The sequence below is a fragment of the Nerophis lumbriciformis genome, linkage group LG15 (assembly GCF_033978685.3).
Source record: "Nerophis lumbriciformis linkage group LG15, RoL_Nlum_v2.1, whole genome shotgun sequence".
Lineage (NCBI taxonomy): Eukaryota > Metazoa > Chordata > Actinopteri > Syngnathiformes > Syngnathidae > Nerophis > Nerophis lumbriciformis.
In genome coordinates, this window is record NC_084562.2 from 34104170 (window position 1) to 34125401 (window position 21232).

At 43.1% G+C, this 21232-nt stretch overlaps 1 protein-coding gene across 2 annotated transcripts in view; it reads left to right on the plus strand.

The window, feature by feature from the left end:
* Positions 1–21232, plus strand: part of map1aa (microtubule-associated protein 1Aa) — a 56332-nt gene that overhangs the window by 23712 nt on the left and 11388 nt on the right. For both annotated transcript variants that reach the window (XM_061975106.1, XM_061975105.1), the window contains exon 2: positions 21084–21214. The gene's annotated coding sequence lies outside the window, so the exon portion shown is untranslated. The remainder of the gene's footprint in view (positions 1–21083; positions 21215–21232) is intronic.

Below are 21232 nucleotides of genomic sequence, written 5' to 3' on the forward strand. Positions count from 1 at the left end.
GATGTACTTATAACAATTTTTTGGACAAATGATACTATTTATAGTCATGGTGGAGAGTTGTCGGAAGGGGGGCGCAAAACATTTTCTTCCTCCTAGAGGTGGCATAACAGAAAATAATTGAGAGCACTGGGTTAATTGGAGACTGTAAATTGTTCATAGGTGTGAATGTGAGTGTGATGGTTTACACTTCTCCAGTTTGGTTAAAATGAGCTCTGGTGCATTTGCTCTGCTAGTGCGTTTTTTTTGGTCAATATGCACATCAAACCCTGGCAGTCAAAACCGCCCCAGGCTAAATAGGGGCCTCGGGCTGGGGTGGTATTTTTGGTCTGGTATACGGTATCTTAAAAAAAACTTGCAAAGTACAAACGTACTTAAGGTTGCTTAAGTTTTTTTACGACTAGATAACCGGTGTTGAGAGAACTCAGAATGTAATGTGTTGTTTATTTTTATGGAGTAATTAGTTAGCCAATATGTCAAAGAAGTTTTCGTTCATTAATGTTAGGTTTATAGATTCACGCTTGTGTGTGGGTATAGATGCAGCTACTACTCACTCACTGAGGTGAAAGCTGGCTGTTAAGTTGAATACTACCTTTCAGCCACCCAGCCACTATACTACAGTAGGTTACTCCGCACGGGCAATGGGGAGAGCCACTTTTAAACCGAGTTGTAGCTAAACATTTGACACACCGAGCGAGCAGCAGAGAGGAGCTATCGTTATCTTCGGTGCTAAGTCGCGAACAGAAGTTAACAACCTAAACAGATGAGATTAGTGATAAAGTGAAACATAAACAAGTAAACAAGGAGAGGTATATGTTTTCAAGCAAATTGGTGTATTTTTAAATAAAGCTGTAGTCATTCACCAATGGCCAGATGCAGTCGCTGGAACACATACTTGCCAACCCTCCCGGATTTTCCGGGACACTCCCGAAATTCAGCGCCTCTCCCGAAAACCTACCGGGACAAATTTTCTCCCGAAAATCTCCCGAAATTCAGGCGGACCTGAGTGACGTGTCGACAGCCTGTTTTCACGTCCGCTTTCCCACAATATAAACAGCGTGCCTGCCCAATCGCGTTATAACTAGAATGATCGAGGGCGAGTTCTTGGTTTCTTATGTGGGTTTATTGTTAGGCAGTTTCATTAACGTCCTCCCAGCGCGGTAATAACACACAACAACAGCAGTCACGTTTTCGTCTACCGTAAAGTAGTTCGTCTGCCGTAAACAGCAATGTTGTGACACTCTTAAACAGGACAATACTGCCATCTACTGTACATGCATATGTGACAATAACATCTACGGCTTTTAGAGAGTGCAGTGCACAACTGCGCACACAACAAGCAGACGAAGCAGAATGCAACATCAGAGAGGGTGTTCAGCATGGTTAGAAAAATAGTGACAGAGAATAGAACAAGGATGGACAATTCAACCCTTAACTCAACAATGAGTAGATGAGTGTTGTGTGTGTATATGTGTAAATAAATGAACACTGAAATTCAAGCATTTCTCTTATATATATATATATATATATATATATATAAATATATATATATATACTTCCGCCCGATTGTAGCTGGGATAGGCTCCAGCGCCCCCCGCGACCCCAAAGGGAATAAGCGGTAGAAAATGGATGGATGGATATATATTGGATGGATGGATATAGATATATATATATATATATATATATATATATATATATATATATATATATATATATATATATATATATATATATATATATATAAAATAAAATAAATATATATATATATATATAGCTAGAATTCACTTAAAGTCAAGTATTATATATATACAGTGTTGGGTTAGTTACTGAAAAGCAGTAACTAGTTACAGTTACTAGTTACTTCATTTCAAAAGTAACTCAGTTACTAACTCAGTTACTTACACCAAAAAGTAATGCGTTACTGTGAAAAGTAACTATTTAGTTACTTCTTTTTTTCTTCTTTTTTCTTTTTTTTTTAAAGCTCCCATTAATGCCCTTTTAGCCTTCATTTCAGTACTGTTATTGCACTGGAGAATAATACAATGTGTTGATCAACTTGACATGCATTTGCATCACTGAACTCTGCTAAGCCATGTGGTCTACAGACAACACACAAAGACAAAGATATGTTACAAAGGCCAATGTGTTTCTGGCCAGAACAAATTGACAAAACTATTTTAAATAGCTGCAACATAACGTACATAAGTAACAAACAGCATAATAACAGCATAGATGTAAACCAAGAAAGGCACACACTACATACACAAAGCCGAACCAGGCATTTTCTTCCTCAAGTAATTCTGATACAAAATCATGTCTGAAGCCCAGAACACTGTACACATTTCCCCAGTTTTAGTTTAGAGATAAGGAAAGATTGGCCTGGCCCACTAGCATCCCTCTTTATGTTTGTGAACTTTATAGTCTATACATTTAGAGTGATGTGATAATCAAACACTCTAGAAGTCTAGAATGAAAGAGTATATAAGAGAATTGACAGCAACATTCCCTCTCAGGAGCGCACCTGTGCAATTGCGCACTGCTCAAGCGTCCTCTGCGCACGGCAAATCTATGCCATGCACAAAATCAAATAAAAAAATAAGCGCTTAACAATTTTCGACACGACACGGACACGACAGAGAAAACAGTTTTCGTCATCATTGTTCAAATATTGTAACGTCTGTCGAGACGCTTTGAGGACATGAATTCCATCCATCACTTTACTGCGCAAAACTCTTTATTGTCGGCCATAAACACATCACCAAAACATTAGTAAAAAAAATGATATCTAGCAAAAGTGGTCATTTTCTGCAGTACAAACCAGACCATAAGCAACTTTGTTATATCAACAGCAGCCACTCGCTCTTTCTCACGTGCGCCAACACTTGCACATATGGCACTTAGCCAGTGATGCATTTACAGCCACACAAAAAGTCGGACAACTCCAACACCACACACAAAGTGTAATTCCAGGTCGTTACACTATGATTTACCAATCAAATGTGTGCTTATTCTAGTGTCATTTATTAGGAATCTTAATTTATAAATATTAATCATTAAATGCTGTTAGTATATTAAATAAATACTAATAAAAATATGTTTTTTACAAACAGGAAGTTGCAAGAATGTACACATGATCCCCTGCTTACATCTCATTGTGCAACATGTGAATGTTTTAATGGGAACTAAATGCAATGTCTAAAAGGGGTACAAATTATTTCCAAAGCAGGACCTCCACCCAGACAAACAATACAAGTACACAGTTCATGAAAAACAATATTTTTTGTTATTGTCATTATAAGTGGGCCTAAACACTTATATTAGAAATGGAAATGACTGCTGTCATTTGATTATAATAATAAGAGAATGTTGTCTGTCTATCTGTGTTGGCCCTGTGATGAGGTGGGGACTTGTCCAGGGTGTACCCTGCCTTCCGCCCGAATGCAGCTGAGATAGGCTCCAGCGGCCCCGAAAGGGACAAGCGGTAGAAAATGGATGGATGGATGGAGATTGAACTTGTTATTTAGTCAGGTTTGGGACAGGTGTGCTGCTGGTGTAGCCACAGTGTGCACGTCTGATGTTGCTCACATGTGCTCCACTGAATGCTCAGGGAGTTTTTGCGTTTGCTCACACACATGAAAAATTAGAGGGAACATTGATTGACAGAGTGTGTGTACCTTCCGCGGTGAATGATGAGCAGAGGCAGACTTAATCCTTAAGTGGTGGTGGAGGTGAAGTGGCATCAGAGTCTCTATCTCTCTTTACTAGCTTCGTCGAAGCATGTTGCTTATTTAGCTTGTTTCAGCAGATTTGAATTGCTGTTTTGGGCAGTAGATGGCATCTTTGATCCAAAGCACAATTTACATTTAACTAAAATGTTCTTTTCTTTGTGCTCGACAAAAGAAAAGTAGTGAAAATATCTCCATGTTAGCAAACTCGACTTCTGGCTCCGCCATGATCAGACACGCCCCCTATCCCCCCCCCCCCCCCCCCCTCTCCTCCCTCCCCACACTCACACACACCCACACAGAGCGCATGTCTCTCTCTCTTCTCCGGCTTGTGACACAAGAAGAATCAGAACGATGACACAGCAGCGCTCCGATAAAACACACTTTATACTACATAAAAAGTAACGTAAAATAACGCAGTAACGCATCATGTAGTAACGGTAACTGAGTTACTGAATATAAAAAAATAACGCGTTAGATTACTAGTTACCGCCGAAACTAACGGCGTTACAATATATATATATATATATATATATATATATATATATATATATATGTATATTAGAGATGCGCGGTTTGCGGACACAACCGCGGAGTCCGCAGATTATCCGCGGATCGGGCGGATGAAATTAAAAACAATAAGATTTTATCCGCTCGCGGGTCGGGTCGGGCGGATTAATTAGATATTTTTTTTATTTTTTTATTTTTTTTGCGGGTGGCAGTTAAACCAATTCGGAAATATATATACATAGTTAAATGTTGTTACCCACATACGAAAAACGAGCAGGCACCTGCTGCATATGCCACAACAGAAGAAAAAAAAAGAAAAGAGATGGACACTTTTACGGACGGAGAAGGGACGCCTCGCCGGGGTCCGGGACCGAGGCCCCATCCCCCGAGAGGGCCCCACCGGGAGCCGTAGCTGAGGCGATCCGCGAGAAGGGCCCGACGCATGTCCAGGGTCACTACCGCGCCCACCGCACCGACACCCCGCCTCGTCCGCTTTCGCAGTGCGCTCACGAAAGGGGTGGGGCTCACCCTGGTTGATATAGAGAGCAGGACGGTGGCCATGGAATTTCATTTAAGGTTTGTGATAAACCATCAAACTCATTCGTTAAAAGGACTCTATAGTAATATAAAGCAAATTTTTCTGGACATTATCATGCAAGAAAAGTTTATTTTTGGGATCGCGATCACCGCGTAATGATTTTTAAAGGTTGCATTACATTATTAACTGTCCCATGTGATCAGCCAGTGCGATTGGAAGTCCATGCTCAATTATTGCCTCCGTAAATAAAACTTCGGCATTTATCACATCCAAAGAATCTGTTTGGGCGACGAAAAACGTTGAAAGTTTTCCACTTGTATCGCTAGCAACGGCATTAGACTTGTGTTTTTTTGTCCCAACGTGGTCTTTTACATCGCTAATTCCTCCGTGTCCGATCGAAAAATCTTGTCTGCACAAGGTGCAATTCGCGTAGTTTTCACCCTTTTTTTTTTTTTTAAATTAATATTAGATATATAACAACGGGCGGATGGCGGGCGGGTGCAGTTCTGATCAAACGTTACATCGGGTGGATGGCGGATGGTTGACGACTTTCTGACGCGGTTGCGGATGAAATAAATTGCCTATCCGCGCATCTCTAATGTATATATATATATATATTGACTCCTCCCTTCTTAACCACGCCCCAACCATGCCCCCGCCCCAATCACACCCCCCCACCTCCCGAAATCGGAGGTCTCAAGGTTGGCAAGCATGCTGGAACAAAGCATTGCATCACTCGTTAGTCGAGAACTCGGCACCGCTCCGCCATATTTTTTTTATAAGTTTGATGCGCAGCGCGTCATTGTGTGTTAGAGAAGCCTCCGTAAACACGCAAGGGGCGGGGGTGAGCCAAAGAGAATGCCCTGTGCTCTGCCCGTCAGGCGCAGAGAAGAGCAAACGGCCGTAACAAAGGCATATCAAAAGATACCGGTATGGCAGTAATATATACCACATTCTAAAATATACCGGTATTAACTTTAATACCGGTATACCGCCCATCACTATTGGGTCCTTAAGCAGAGTTTTATTTGAGCTCAAATGTGAATGCTGCACAGCTCAAAAACACAGACCAGTGTTAGAATTACAGCAAGGAGCATACATAAATGACAAAACCATAGGTAAATATGTGTGTGGCTGAGTACTCTGCAGACGTTCACACATTTATAAACCTCTAGACCAGTGGTGTCAAACTAATTTTACCGAGGGCCACAGGAGTTATAATCTGGGTGAGTCTGTGCTGGACAAAATAATCACTTCAGGATCACGTTTTAAGCATCTGACTAGATTTGTTACTTACTTCTACCAGCAGCTATAGTGACCCTAAGCTATAGTTGCCCTTAAGTCATTTTGAATGTAAAATGAAAAAAAAAGTAATGTAAAAATCTTATTTTTTGACATAGTTCACCAGGAGATTACCAGAGACACTTGCTTAAGGAAAGTTGCTCTTTGTTTTGCCCAATGTGTGTTGTCCTGTAATTTTTGTGTTTGCACTGTTATTGTAATTTATTGTTTCTGAAATAGTGGGTAGGAACTACTTTGGGGGTCACAATGAGATGTCAGGGGGCGGCCGCGAGCACCAGGGTAAAGTTTCATTATTTTGTTTCTACACTATGGTATTCATGTTAGAACGATACAGATAGGTGGGGGAAGCATTGTTCAGTGTAATCCACCGGCTCCCTGTTCTATCAAGCAGAGGTATTAAGTGCACAGGAAAACATGTGTACTTAGCTAACGTAGATGAAAAGATGGAGAAGTTTGTGACAGGAATGAAAATAAAAATTATTAGCTGTCAGCGGCATATATAAGCAATGTATCTCACACGGTGGGTTGTACAGATAAATAAATAAACATTGGTTGTGGAAAAATGTATGTTGCCTAGTGGGATCATGACAGAAAATAATTGAAAAACATTGTTATAGTTAGTGTCTCGTTGGTTCAAGATTGCCGTAATATAATTTCTGTATTTGGAATCATTCCTGAAGGGATGGAGCTACCTGTAGGGGGTCAGAAAATAGTTGCCTTTACCACCCTCCTCGCACGCCGCCTGATATTGTTGTAGTGGAAGGAGGCTGTCCCACCCTCAGTCTCCCACTGGATAAGGGATGTGCTAGCAAACCTGAAGCTCGAGAAAATAAGATATACATTACGGAGCTCTGAAAACAAGTTTTTTAAAGTGTGGAGACCTTTTTTGACTTTTTTTGACCAATCCTCTACGCAAGTGCAGGAATAGCCCTAGACATGTACCTAAATATGACTGCCGACGTTTCAGGCCTTGTCATGCTGCTTCTACAGTGTGTTTCAGCTTTCAATTACTTTGTCTCAAGTGCCTTGTATTGAACAATTTTTTGTTTGTTTTTTTGTTTTTCTTTTACTCTGGGTACTTTTGTACTCTTACTTTTTTTTTTTAGTTTTTGTTTTGAGTGACAGCAGGGGTAGGGGATGAAGGGGGTTTGAATTTGTTGTTAATGTGAATGTGAAATCAGGAAAGATTGGCCTGGCCCACTAGCATCCCTCTTTATGTTTGTGAACTTTATAGTCTATACATTTAGAGTGATGTGATAATCAAACACTCTAGAAGTCTAGAATGAAAGAGTATATAAGAGAATTGACAGCAACATTCCCTCTCAGGAGCGCACCTGTGCAATTGCGCACTGCTCAAGCGTCCTCTGCGCACGGCAAATCTATGCCATGCCCAAAATCAAATAAAAAAATAAGCACTTAACAATTTTTGACACGACACGGACACGACAGAGAAAACCGTTTTCGTCATCATTGTTCAAATATTGTAACGTCTGTCGAGACGCTTTGAGGACATGAATTCCATCCATCACTTTACTGCGCAAAAGTCTTTATTGTCGGCCATAAACACATCACCAAAACATTAGTAAAAAAAATTATATCTAGCAAAAGTGGTCATTTTCTGCAGTACAAACCAGACCATAAGCAACTTTGTTATATCAACAGCAGCCACTCGCTCTTTCTCACGTGCGCCAACACTTGCACATATGGCACTTAGCCAGTGATGCATTTACAGCCACACAAAAAGTCGGACAACTCCAACACCACACACAAAGTGTAATTCCAGGTCGTTACACTATGATTTACCAATCAAATGTGTGCTTATTCTAGTGTCATTTATTAGGAATCTTAATTTATAAATATTAATCATTAAATGCTGTTAGTATATTAAATAAATACTAATAAAAATATGTTTTTTACAAACAGGAAGTTGCAAGAATGTACACATGATCCCCTGCTTACATCTCATTGTGCAACATGTGAATGTTTTAATGGGAACTAAATGCAATGTCTAAAAGGGGTACAAATTATTTCCAAAGCAGGACCTCCACCCAGACAAACAATACAAGTACACAGTTCATGAAAAACAATATTTTTTGTTATTGTCATTGTAAGTGGGCCTAAACACTTATATTAGAAATGGAAATGACTGCTGTCATTTGATTATAATAATAAGAGAATGTTGTCTGCCTATCTGTGTTGGCCCTGTGATGAGGTGGGGACTTGTCCAGGGTGTACCCTGCCTTCCGCCCGAATGCAGCTGAGATAGGCTCCAGCGGCCCCGAAAGGGACAAGCGGTAGAAAATGGATGGATGGATGGAGATTGAACTTGTTATTTTTATGAAGGGGGTTTGAATTTGTTGTTAATGTGAATGTGAAATCAATAAAAAGAACTATGAAAGATTGCCTTAATATATTAGCCGCACGGGATGCAAGGGCCTCATTAACAATAAACTATGATTAAGTAGAGAGCCACAAAATATGAGCCTGCGGGCCACAAATGGCAATGTGATTTTGAGGAAAAAATAACATCTTCTAACATCAGTTCTATTAGCGACAACCTGTGTACTGTTGGTGGATAGTTGGAGTAAGACTTTTTAAGCTTGGGTTAGCTGCTAAAATCTCATAGAGATAGGTGTACTTTAATAGCATCCAAATTTATGAGGAAAACAATACACGTGCATTTTACTTTATTGCAACAATTTATCAGGATTTATTACACTGCGGAAAATGTATTTGATCCACTGCTGATTTTGTAAGTTTACTAATACTCTCCAACAGTAATTCTTGCAAGCTCCATCTAGTGGTAAGCCAAATAAATACTTAATTAAATACTCAAAAACAGTGTTGCTGTTCATATTCTGTGTAATGTTACAGTGGCCAAAATAATAAATATACTTGTTAAATAAAACCTCTGCCTCTTTTTGAATGAATATTTAGGCATACTATGCTACTGTATTTTTAATGTTGGTTATTATGGTGTTACTTGGAGAGCCAAGTGTGTTCTGAATACCGGTACTTGCTGAAAAAAAGTTTGAGAACCACTAGTCTATAATGTTTATGTTACAGTCAAAAGAATGTGAAAAAAAAATCCAGAAAAATGAATATTTGATTTAAAGATCAATTAAAACAATAATATTTTGTATTTGAGTGAGGGAAACAGTACTTTGAATCCCCAAGCAACTTAGTGCTTGCTGAGGTCAGACGTTGGTTACCATGGTTGCACACATTTCAGGTGGGATTTTGGTCCATTCCTCATTATAATTACTCTGTGTGTTCCTAATGTTTTTGTTGGTGACTGTGGTCCATACTCCATTGAGATCAAAACACCTTTTTTAGAATAATCTTTACCTGCGCTTGCATAGAGCTCCAGAGTGAGGGCAATTTGGAGTTCATGACTGACGGTGGGATGCTTGATGATGTCATCATCTAATTTGCATAATCAATAATGACGCAAAACTCAGTGTTTGCCTGCGGAAGGGTAAAGCGTAGCTTTTTTGCCTTTTGCTTTTAGAAATGTACACTTTTTCATCCATCCATCCATCCATCTTCTTCCGCTTATCCGAGGTCGGGTCGCGGGGGCAGCAGCCTAAGCAGGGAAGCCCAGACTTCCCTCTCCCCAGCCACTTCGTCCAGCTCCTCCCGGGGGATCCCGAGGCGTTCCCAGGCCAGCCGGGAGACATAGTCTTCCCAACGTGTCCTGGGTCTTCCTCGTGGCCTCCTACCGGTCGGACATGCCCTAAACACCTCCTTAGGGAGGTGCTCGGGTGGCATCCTGACCAGATGCCCGAACCACCTCATCTGGCTCCTCTCGATGCGGAGGAGCAGCGGCTTTACTTTGAGCTCCCCCCGGATGACAGAGCTTCTCACCCTATCTCTAAGGGAGAGCCCCGCCACCCGGCGGAGGAAACTCATTTCGGCCGCTTGTACCCGTGATCTTGTCCTTTCGGTCATAACCCAAAGCTCATGACCATAGGTGAGGATGGGAACGTAGATCGACCGGTAAATTGAGAGCTTTGCCTTCCGGCTCAGCTCCTTCTTCACCACAACGGATCGATACAGCGTCCGCATTACTGAAGACGCCGCACCGATCCGCCTGTCGATCTCACGATCCACTCTTCCCTCACTCGTGAACAAGACTCCGAGGTACTTGAACTCCTCCACTTGGGGCAAGATCTCCTCCCCAACCCGGAGATGGCACTCCACCCTTTTCCGGGCGAGAACCATGGACTCGGCTTGGAGGTGCTGATTCTCATCCCAGTCGCTTCACACTCAGCTGCGAACCGATCCAGTGAGAGCTGAAGATCCTGGCCAGATGAAGCCATCAGGACCAAATCATCTGCAAAAAGCAGAGACCTAATCCTGCAGCCACCAAACCGGATCCCCTCAACGCCTTGACTGCGCCTAGAAATTCTGTCCATAAAAGTTATGAACAGAATCGGTGACAAAGGGCAGCCTTGGCGGAGTCCAACCCTCACCGGAAACGTGTCCGACTTACTGCCGGCAATGCGAACCAAGCTCTGACACTGATCATACAGGGAGCGGACCGCCACAATCAGACAGTCCGAAACCCCATACTCTCTGAGCACTCCCCACAGGACTTCCCGAGGGACACGGTCGAATGCCTTCTCCAAGTCCACAAAGCACATGTAGACTGGTTGGGCAAACTCCCATGCACCCTCAAGGACCCTGCCGAGAGTATAGAGCTGGTCCACAGTTCCACGACCAGGACGAAAACCACACTGTTCCTCCTGAATCCGAGGTTCGACTATCCGGCGTAGCCTCCTCTCCAGTACACCTGAATAGACCTTACCGGGAAGGCTGAGGAGTGTGATCCCACGATAGTTAGAACACACCCTCCGGTTCCCCTTTTTAAAGAGAGGAACCACCACCCCGGTCTGCCAATCCAGAGGTACTGCCCCCGATGTCCACGCGATGCTGCAGAGTCTTGTCAACCAAGACAGCCCTACAGCATCCAGAGCCTTAAGGAACTCCGGGCGGATCTCATCCACCCCCGGGGCCTTGCCACCGAGGAGCTTTTTAACTACCTCAGCAACCTCAGCCCCAGAAATAGGAGAGCCCACCACAGTACACTTTTTCGTCATGTTTTAAACCTTTTTTTAACTACGGACTATGAAGTTATTGACTTTGGGTTGTTTTTATTTTGTGCTGCAGTGGAAAACAATCACGTTGTCTTTTAAGCGAGTTGTTGTTAGGGTAACTGAGGGTCTCATCACATTCGTCAAGCGCTCCAAGACCAACACAGTACAGCATTAAAAGCTTTGCACGCTACATAATAGCTTACATTACCCACTTTAAACACATTATTTGCTGGCTAAGACAACAGCAGGATGAGCACCTGCTTCACCAAGCAGGGTTTTGATTTCAAACTAGGCGTGGCCGCAAATACATGAATCCATTCCCGCTGAGCAGCACGTTTCGGTCCTAGCACAACTACCGTCAACCATTGTCAGTGGCATCTTTGTGTTTTGAGTGAACCTCAAGAACTGAGTGAACCTCAAGAATTGTAGATTCAAATATACATTTGTTGCTCAAAGCGTGCCGTCATCTTACCATAATATGTTAACGTTAACATACCAGGCACGTTCTCAGTTGGTTATTTATGCGTCATATAACGTACACTTATTCAGCATGTTGTTCACTATTCTTTATTTATTTTAAATTGCCTTTCAAATGTCTATTCTTGGTGTTGGATTTTATCAAATAAATTTCCCCCAAAAATGCGACTTATACTCGAGTGCGACGTATATATGTTTTTTTCCTTCTTTATTATGCATTTTCGGCCGGTGCGACGTATACTCCGGAGCGATTTATAATCCGAAAAATACGGTATATGTATAATATATTTTAAATGAGCATCGAAATAAATGTTGTATTGAAATCACTACACTAACTTCAGTTTTTTTAAAATTATTATTTATTCCAACTATCTGCTGTTTCAGAGTGATCTGTGATCACGTTAAAGTTTGCAAAATAATTTCATACCAAATTGAAGAGGGAAGTTCGCCAAACATGTAAAACTATAGTACAAACTGCAGTAAAGCCATATTTTCTAGGGTAATCGCCAATACGCTTTTATATGGATGCATGTGCGTGCACTCAACACACACATTGACACAAATACACACATTTCGATGTTTGTTTTGCCACACAGCAGACCGATGATTGTGACGTAACAACAATCTTTTGTACTAAAATAACATTTCAGTTTGCATTGACAAGCTATAACAGACTGAACACCAGCACATAACTTATACTACTACAACTTTAACCCCCCTGACCTCCCAAATCGCGACAACAATTCTCTCTCAGCGCAACACAGAAACGCTAATGCATGCTTTTATTACAAGTCGTATAGATTATTGTAATGGCCTACTTTTTGGTCTTCCTAAAAAGGTTATTGCGCCTTTACAACTACTCCAAAATTCAGTGGCACGTTTCCTGACGAAGACCAGAAGGCGGGCTCACATTACACTAGTTTTAAAATCTCTGCATTGACTCCCCGTTTGTTTCAGGATCAATTTTAAGATTATTTTTATGGTTTATAAATGTTTTTACGGTATTGGGCCTTTTTATCATTCAGATTTGCTTTTACCCTATGAACCTTCGTGGGCCCTGAGGTCCTACGGCGCATAGCCACGGAATGGCATCTTGCCACTATTATGGCCCCCGTCTATGGAACAGCTTGCCGGAGGACTCAGGGCTCTGGAGAATGTTTATGTTTTTAAGAGTAGGCTTAAGACCCACCTTTTTGATTTGGCTTTTACCTAATATTCATCAATTGTATTGAAGTCTTTTGTACTTCACTTTCTATCTTATTAGTTATACAATATTGTATTTAGTTATATTAATTTATTATATATTTACTGTATATATGTATATGTTTTATCTTCATATGTCTTACTTGTATTTTATCCTTTTACGCTACTTATGGTTCTTACTATTTTACAGGTTTTATTATTATACATTTCCAGCGTTCCTCAGAGGTAGCCATCTGCATCAGGGGTTATCGGTCGTGCTGTGGGGCCCTGGTGGCTATGATCTGATGATGTCCTGGTGCAGATGGCTCCTGTGATAGTGTTTACTCACATGTCTCCTCTGTACTCAGGCATGCATTCATCCGTTCATATACTGTACGTATATGTATATGTGTTTGTGTTTGGGATTCGTGTGCGTGCATGCTTGCGTTCGTGTGTTTGTGTTTGCGATATTGGGGAATCTGGGTCATCAGGGTATTGCTTTTAAGTCTGTAAAGCCCATTGCGTTGCATTGCTTTTATGTATGAAACGCGCTTTATAAATAAAAATGTATTTGATTTGATTTGAAATGAGGTATAAACGATAGAACATTGAATATTAAGAGTATGTGAAAGTTCGACTCCTACCTTGTTTACTTCTCTGACGACCTTTTGTAATCAATCAGAAATTTCAAGCAGCTAAAATGCGCCAAGGAGGAAGTTTTTTGCATATATCACCCATCATGCACTGTAATGGATATATATATATACAGTATGTGTAATTTATATATGCACTTGTTACAATGTCCACAAAGTTCAATGAGCAGGAGATGTGTTATGTGCGACCGTGTGTTGACTTTATTTGTTGATTACAGTTAGTTTACCCCATGAATGGGAAAAGTTCTTTGGATCGGGACATATATATTGATTCTGTGCTCAAATCCCTTTCATGGGAAATTTGTGGTCATTGACCTTCGACTCTATCTCTGCCCGCAAGAGGGCGGCGATAGAGCTCCCCGCCTCTTGACATCCAAATCGCTGTCGTTGTGTCCTTGGGCAGGACACTTCACCCTTGCCCCCGGTGCCGCTCACACTAGTGAATGAATGATGAATGGTGGTCGGAGGGGCCGTAGGCGCAAACTGGCAGCTTCGCTTCTGTCAGTGTACCCCAGGGCAGCTGTGGCTACAAATGTAGCTTATCACCATCAGGTGTGAATGAATGATGGGTTCCCACTTCTCTGTGAGCGCTTTGAGTATCTAACAATAGAAAAGCGCTGTATAAAATCTAATCCATTATTGTTATTATTATTATATCACTCCCAATGAATTCACAGGTGAGTAAAAGTAGGCAAATACATGCTGCAGGCCAATCTTCTTGTTAAACTTGTGTTGTCTCTCGAGTCATGTTGGTTAAAACAATAAGCCATCATTCCGCTCAATATTTGATTGCCAGCTGAGCAAATTGAGTTTGTCCGTTTGTGTTGGGGAGCCATTTACAAATTGAACCACAGCTTGTTAAATCATCAAACAGCCAACTGAACTGTGGTTGGTCATTGTTTTGTATAGATTAGCACAGCACCCTTTTACCAGTCAGACCAATTCAGATTCTAAATCAAACATGTATATATATTAATTATAACATGATTTTGTCAAAGAGGACCATGCGTCATTATAAATTATTCCTGGGAGAAAAAGCCATAAATTGTTGTCATGAAACAGCTGCATGCCATTGATGTTGCTACTGTATTGGCAGATCCTATACTATGTGATGGTGCATGCGTACGGTCATGCAGTATAAGCCATCCCTCCCTCTTTGCAGAAATGCTGCAATGCGTCTCCCTCAGCCAAGACTGGGTCAGTGTAACTTAGCTTGCAGAGACAGACACATTAGTGTCCATAGCAACAACCAATGAGGCTTGTGGCAGCCATATTTCTTCAAATCTTTTTGGTCTTTTTTTTTTTTATTTAAGTGTAGCATATTTTTATAGGCTAAGGTTAACCCCAGCGTGAACATAAGATAGGGAAGTAAGCATAGGGAGGGGTGGGAGGTTGCTCATACACAGCCTTGTGTAGATTTAATCTACACAAGGCTGTCATCAGTTAATCTACTAGATTAATTGATGGCGTATGTTGAAGGACATATTACCATTTGTTTTGTGTCAGGCCTTCACTTTTTGAACTCCAGATCATTACTATTTAATCGGTAGTGAAATAGTATTGTCATGTTTTTCTGTCTAATTGGAAAATGTTCCTTTGAGAAATTTTTTGCTCATAAAAGTTATAGTTTGTTGTAGTCCACAAAGATTAATGACAGAAAGGCCTCTGTTTAAAGACATATACAGTAGTTGGCGTTTCACCTACCATAGGCTTCCAACTTTAGGTTGGCGGGTGGAGGTGTGCTACTTTATGCAAACATACATGCGTGCATCGCAGCGGAATTTATTGCAGTTGCTCCTCCACAGTTACATTTCACAAAATGTACATAACAGAAATAATTAGAAATACTCCTAACTAATCCAAAAGGTTACAATTAATATGGTCTATTTCATCAATGCTATCGCCTGGCCTCGACCAATATATGTAATATTAATTAGGGATGTCCGATAATATTGGACTGCCGATATTATCGGCCAATAAATGCTTCAAAATGATCAGTTTCAAAATTATCGGTATCGATTTCAAAAAGCAAAATGTATGACTTTTTAAAACCTCGCAGTGTACACGGACGTAGGGGGAAGTTCAGAGCGCCAATAAACCTTAAAGGCACTTCCTTTGCGTGCCGGCCCAGTCACATAATATCTACGGCTTTTCAAACACACACAAGGGAATGCAATGCATACAGGTCACACTGTCAGAGTTTGTAGTTGACGAACCCCAAGATGCAGAGATGGCAGCAGGCTTGGTACAAGAAAACATGTTTTTAATGTTCAAAAATAAGAAAATGAAAACACGAACCAGAAAACAGGAAGCAGGAACAGGAGTCAGGATCCAGGGAATAGCTTAACGACAGCATACAGCAAACAACGACACGACAGGTAGTAACGACAATGATCCAGCAATGACTGGAGGAGAAGGCAGGTTTAAATAGTAGCTGGCTGATTGACACCAGGTGTGGCCAGGTGCCAATCAGCCACAGCTGAGGGGAAGCAGCACTCAGGGAGACACTCAGGAAATGAAGACAAAATAAAAGCGCTGACAGGAAACTAAGACAAACAGAGAAAAAACTAAAACATAGTCAAACTGTCAGGGACAAGCCTGACAGTAGCCCCCCCAGCAATGACTGGAGGAGAAGGCAGGTTTAAATAGTAGCTGGCTGATTGACACCAGGTGTGGCCAGGTGCCAATCAGCCACAGCTGAGGGGAAGCAGCAAAGGAAACTAAGACAAACAGAGAAAAAACTAAAACATAGTCAAACTGTCAGGGACAAGCCTGACAGTAGCCCCCCTTCCTATAACGGATACCAGACGTTCTAGGAACACCCCCCCCAAAAAACAGTCCAAAGTCACGGGAGGGTGGAGGGAGGACAAGGAGGTGGGCCACCAGGCCAAGTGTCCCCGCAACCAGCGGGGAAGAGTTAGGTGGCGACGGCGAGTTGAACGCCGCCGCAATTGGCGAGGCAGCTCGACCGCCGGCATGGGAGGACCCACCGGAGACGATGGTGGCGCCCTCTGCTGGCCCACCGGAGAAGATGGCGGTGGCGCCCTCTGCTGGCCCACCGGGGAAGATGGCGGTGGCGCCCTCTGCTGGCCCACCGGGGAGGATGGCGGTGGCGCCCTCTGCTGGCCCACCGGGGAGGATGGCGGTGGCGCCCTCTGCTGGCCCACCGGGGAGGATGGCGGTGGCGCCCTCTGCTGGCCCACCGGGGAGGATGGCGGTGGCGCCCTCTGCTGGCCCACCGGAGTGCATGGTGGCGGCGTCTGTTGGCTCACCGGAGAGGAGGATGGTGGCGCCCTCTGCTGCTGGCCCACCGGAGAAGAGGATGGTGGCGCACTCTGCTGCTGGCCCACCGGAGAAGAGGATGGTGGCGCCCTCTGCTGCTGGCCCACCGGAGAAGAGGATGGTGGCGCCCTCTGCTGCTGGCCCACCGGAGAGGAGGATGGTGGCGCCGTCTGCTGCTGGCCCACCGGAGAGGAGGATGGTGGCGCCGTCTGCTGCTGGCCCACCGGAGAGGAGGATGGTGGCGCCGTCTGCTGCTGGCCCACCGGAGAGGAGGATGGTGGCGCCGTCTGCTGCTGGCCCACCGGAGAGGAGGATGGTGGCGCCGTTGGTTGTAGACCCACCGGAGTGCATGGTGGCGTCTGCCGGCCCACCGGAGTGCATGGTGGCGTCTGCCGGCCCACCGGACTGCATGGTGGCGTCTGCCGGCCCACCGGACTGCATGGTGGCGTCTGCCGGCCCACCGGACTGCATGGTGGCGTCTGCCGGCCCACCGGACTGCATGGTGGCGTCTGCCGGCCCACCGGACTGCATGGTGGCGTCTGCCGGCCCACCGGACTGCATGGTGGCGTCTGCCGGCCCACCGGAGTGCATGGTGGCGTCTGCCGGCCCACCGGAGTGCATGGTGGCGTCTGCCGGCCCACCGGAGTGCATGGTGGCGTCTGCCGGCCCACCGGAGTGCATGGTGGCGTCTGCCGGCCCACCGGAGTGCATGGTGGCGTCGTAGGTTGCAGACCCACCGGAGTGCATGGTGGCGTCTGCTGGCCCACCGGACTGCATGGTGGCGTCTGCTGGTCCACCGAAGAGGATGGCGCCGTCTGTTGCAGACCCACTGGGTTGAGGAGTAGCTGTGCCTCCCCAGCTGCACAGCCACTCCTAGCCCCCCCCTCAAGGGACGGATCCCAGACGTCCCCAGACAGGCCCACAGACGAAAGGGATGGGTGGGAGAGGGCTTGAAATGCGGCCGAACTCCTCTTCAATTTAGCCATTAATTCTAATGCTTTGTTAAGCCTCTCCGCCATGGAAATCTCCGCGGGGAACGTGTTAACAGGCTGGATCATTATGTCAGAGTTTGTAGTTGACGAACCCCAAGATGCAGAGATGGCAGCAGGCTTGGTACAAGAAAACATGTTTTTAATGTTCAAAAATAAGAAAATGAAAACACGAACCAGAAAACAGGAAGCAGGAACAGGAGTCAGGATCCAGGGAATAGCTTAACGACAGCATACAGCAAACAACGACACGACAGGTAGTAACGACAATGATCCAGCAATGACTGGAGGAGAAGGCAGGTTTAAATAGTAGCTGGCTGATTGACACCAGGTGTGGCCAGGTGCCAATCAGCCACAGCTGAGGGGAAGCAGCACTCAGGGAGACACTCAGGAAATGAAGACAAAATAAAAGCGCTGACAGGAAACTAAGACAAACAGAGAAAAAACTAAAACATAGTCAAACTGTCAGGGACAAGCCTGACACACACTGAGGGTGGCCATATAAACAACTTTAACATTGGTACAAATATGCGCCACACTGTGAACCCACACCAAACAAGAATGACAAACACATTTCGGGAGAACATCTGCACCGTAACACAACATAAACACAACAGAACAAATACCCAGAACCCCTTGCAGTACTAACTCTTCTGGGACGCTACAATATACACCCCCCGCAAACCCCCCACCTATCCCCGCCCACCTCAACGTCCTCATGCTCTCTCAGGGAGAGTTCCAAGCTGCTGTTTTGAGGCATGTTAAAAAGAATAATGCACTTTGTGACTTCAATAATAAATATGGCAGTGCCATGTTGGCATTTTTTTCCATTACTTGAGTTGATTTATTTTGGAAAACCTTGTTACATTGTTTAATGCATCCAGCGGGGCATCACAACAAAATTAGGCATAATGTGTTAATTCCACGGCTGTATATATTGGTATCGGTTGATATCGTTATCGGTAATTAAGAGTTGGACAATATCGGAATATCGCCATTATCAGACATCTCTAATAATAATAATAATAATGGGTTCGATTTATATTGCGCTTTTCTAGAAGCGACATAAACTACATGCTTTCGTGTAAATAAGATTAATAAGACAAGGCTATTTAGTTTTAATAAAAGCACTATTGTTGTTACAGTCTTGGTCAAGGGGTTGACCCCAGGATGCAGAGACGGGAGATAAGGTAGAATTACAAAAAGGAAAACATTTCATTAGTCAAAAAGGTATAACTAAGGGTGATGGGGCAGAAGTGCACACCATGTAACCTGGACAAAATAGGTTTCTCAGTGGTCGGCAGGATAAACGGCCAGGGCGCACTGAGCAGGGCAAAAGTCCAACAAAAGAATCCTCAGGGAGGCTAGGAACACAAAAGAGGTTAGGGAATTCAGCACTAAGGAGCGACAACATACCAGGTCTGGTGAGGTGAAGCAGGCGCATGAACGTGAGAGGTTCAGGAGACATTAACCGGCAAGGCCAAGCTGTCAGTGACAAGCCTAAATACTAGCGGGCTAATTGCTAGCAGGTGTGCCTCAAGGTCCGCCCCTCGCCGAGGACGAATGAACTGAATACACAGGTGCAGACATAATAGGTGCAGGATAATGATAAAACACAACAAGAGTCTTGTTCTTTTTGAACACAATCCTTGAATTTAAATGATACAATATAGGGCTGCAGCTATTGATTACCGTATTTTTCGGACTATAAGTCGCTCCGGAGTATACGTCGCACCGGCCGAAAATGCACAATAAAGAAGGAAAAAAACATATATACGTCGCGCTGGAGTATAAGTCGCATTTTTGGGGGAAATTTATTTGATAAAATCCAACACCAAGAATAGACATTTGAAAGGCAATTTAAAATAAAAAAAAGAATAGTGAACAACAGGCTGAATAAGTGTACGCCATATGACGCACACATAACCAACTGAGAACGTGCCTGGTATGTTAACGCAACACATCATGGTAAGAGTCATTCAAATAACTATAACATATAGAACATGCTATACGTTTACCAAACAATCTGTCACTCCCGATCGCTAAATCCGATTAAATCTTCCTCCCCGGTGTTGCCTCTGGTATGCGCCGTTTCCTTTCTTTCTGCTGCTCGATCGTCGTTTTCTGCTGCATATTTCACTACGTCCGGCTTGTAATCTGCAGTATATGATTTCCTTTTCTGTGCCATTTTAGTTCAGCTGTTCTCAGTTTTTATAAGTTCACACCAATGTTGAAATAATCAATTTTAATAGCTACGGATGTAGCAGCAGTTAGCATCCCATGACCCACAATGCACTTCTGCCATGACGCACAATGCACTTCTGCCATGACCCGCCCCCGCCTAATTCTTATTGGTTGACGTGTGTGTGACGATTGCTAAGGTGTGTGTGACGATTGCGGACATTTGCTTCGTCTCTTACGCGAATGAGATAAATAATATTATTTGATATTTTACGGTAATATGTTAATAATTTCACACATAAGTCGCTCCGGAGTATATGTCGCACCAAACTATGAAAAAAACTGCGACTTATAATCCGAAAAATACGGTATTTTAGAAATGGATTCATCTATCTATTAATTTGTTCGATGAATCGAGTAATCAAATAAAACATTCATTCTAGCCTCACTGTGTCTTTTAGGGAAAACCTAAATACTAAAATCTTTATACTTTTTTCTCATAAATGCACATAACATTGACTTTTACCATCACTATACATTAAAAAAAAGAATAAGTTCAAGAAAACCCGGTGTTGCCTAAAACCATGTAATTGATAATAAAGAACCAAACTAAACAAGACTCTCTGATAGAGTATGATAACTTGAGTGACAATGTATTTAACAATTTAACACATACACATTTGAAAAATCATTAATTGGAGGAGTTGTATTTGATTTTTGGACAAACAATTTGTTAGCATTAACATACAAACTGTAGATTCTCACATGGCCCCACGTGTTTAAATAAAACATACATTATGCAAGTTAGACATATAAGATGGTGTTAGCTGCCAAATTAGACTTCTACTTTGTTTCTGCTCTAAAATATGCATTCTGGTAATGTGCTCCATCATTGATGCAGTGCTATTGTGAAATTACAACTTCGTTTGACACCACAAACATGTCGCATTAATGTTGTTTTTAGTTTTAAATGATCGCAATACCTCTCTTTTATCTTCTTTGGTCCTTTAGCTTGCTTTTCATCTTGTCATTGTTTTTCTTTTGAGTCATCTCGGCACTCAGAGGTTCTAAGCACTCTGCTATTCTGTTGCAGAAACTTGTATTTTGAGGTATGATATTTAATTCCACTGCTGTCCCGTGTTTTTCAGGTTGGTGTTCTGATTGCTACGTGCTGGGAATAATTTGCTGATACTGAGTGGGAAGAGCTGTGAGGAGGGAGGTGCTGCAAGATAGAACATTGACCTGATAACGCTTTTCTGATATCATCTCCAAGGCTCATGTAAATATAGTCAACCAT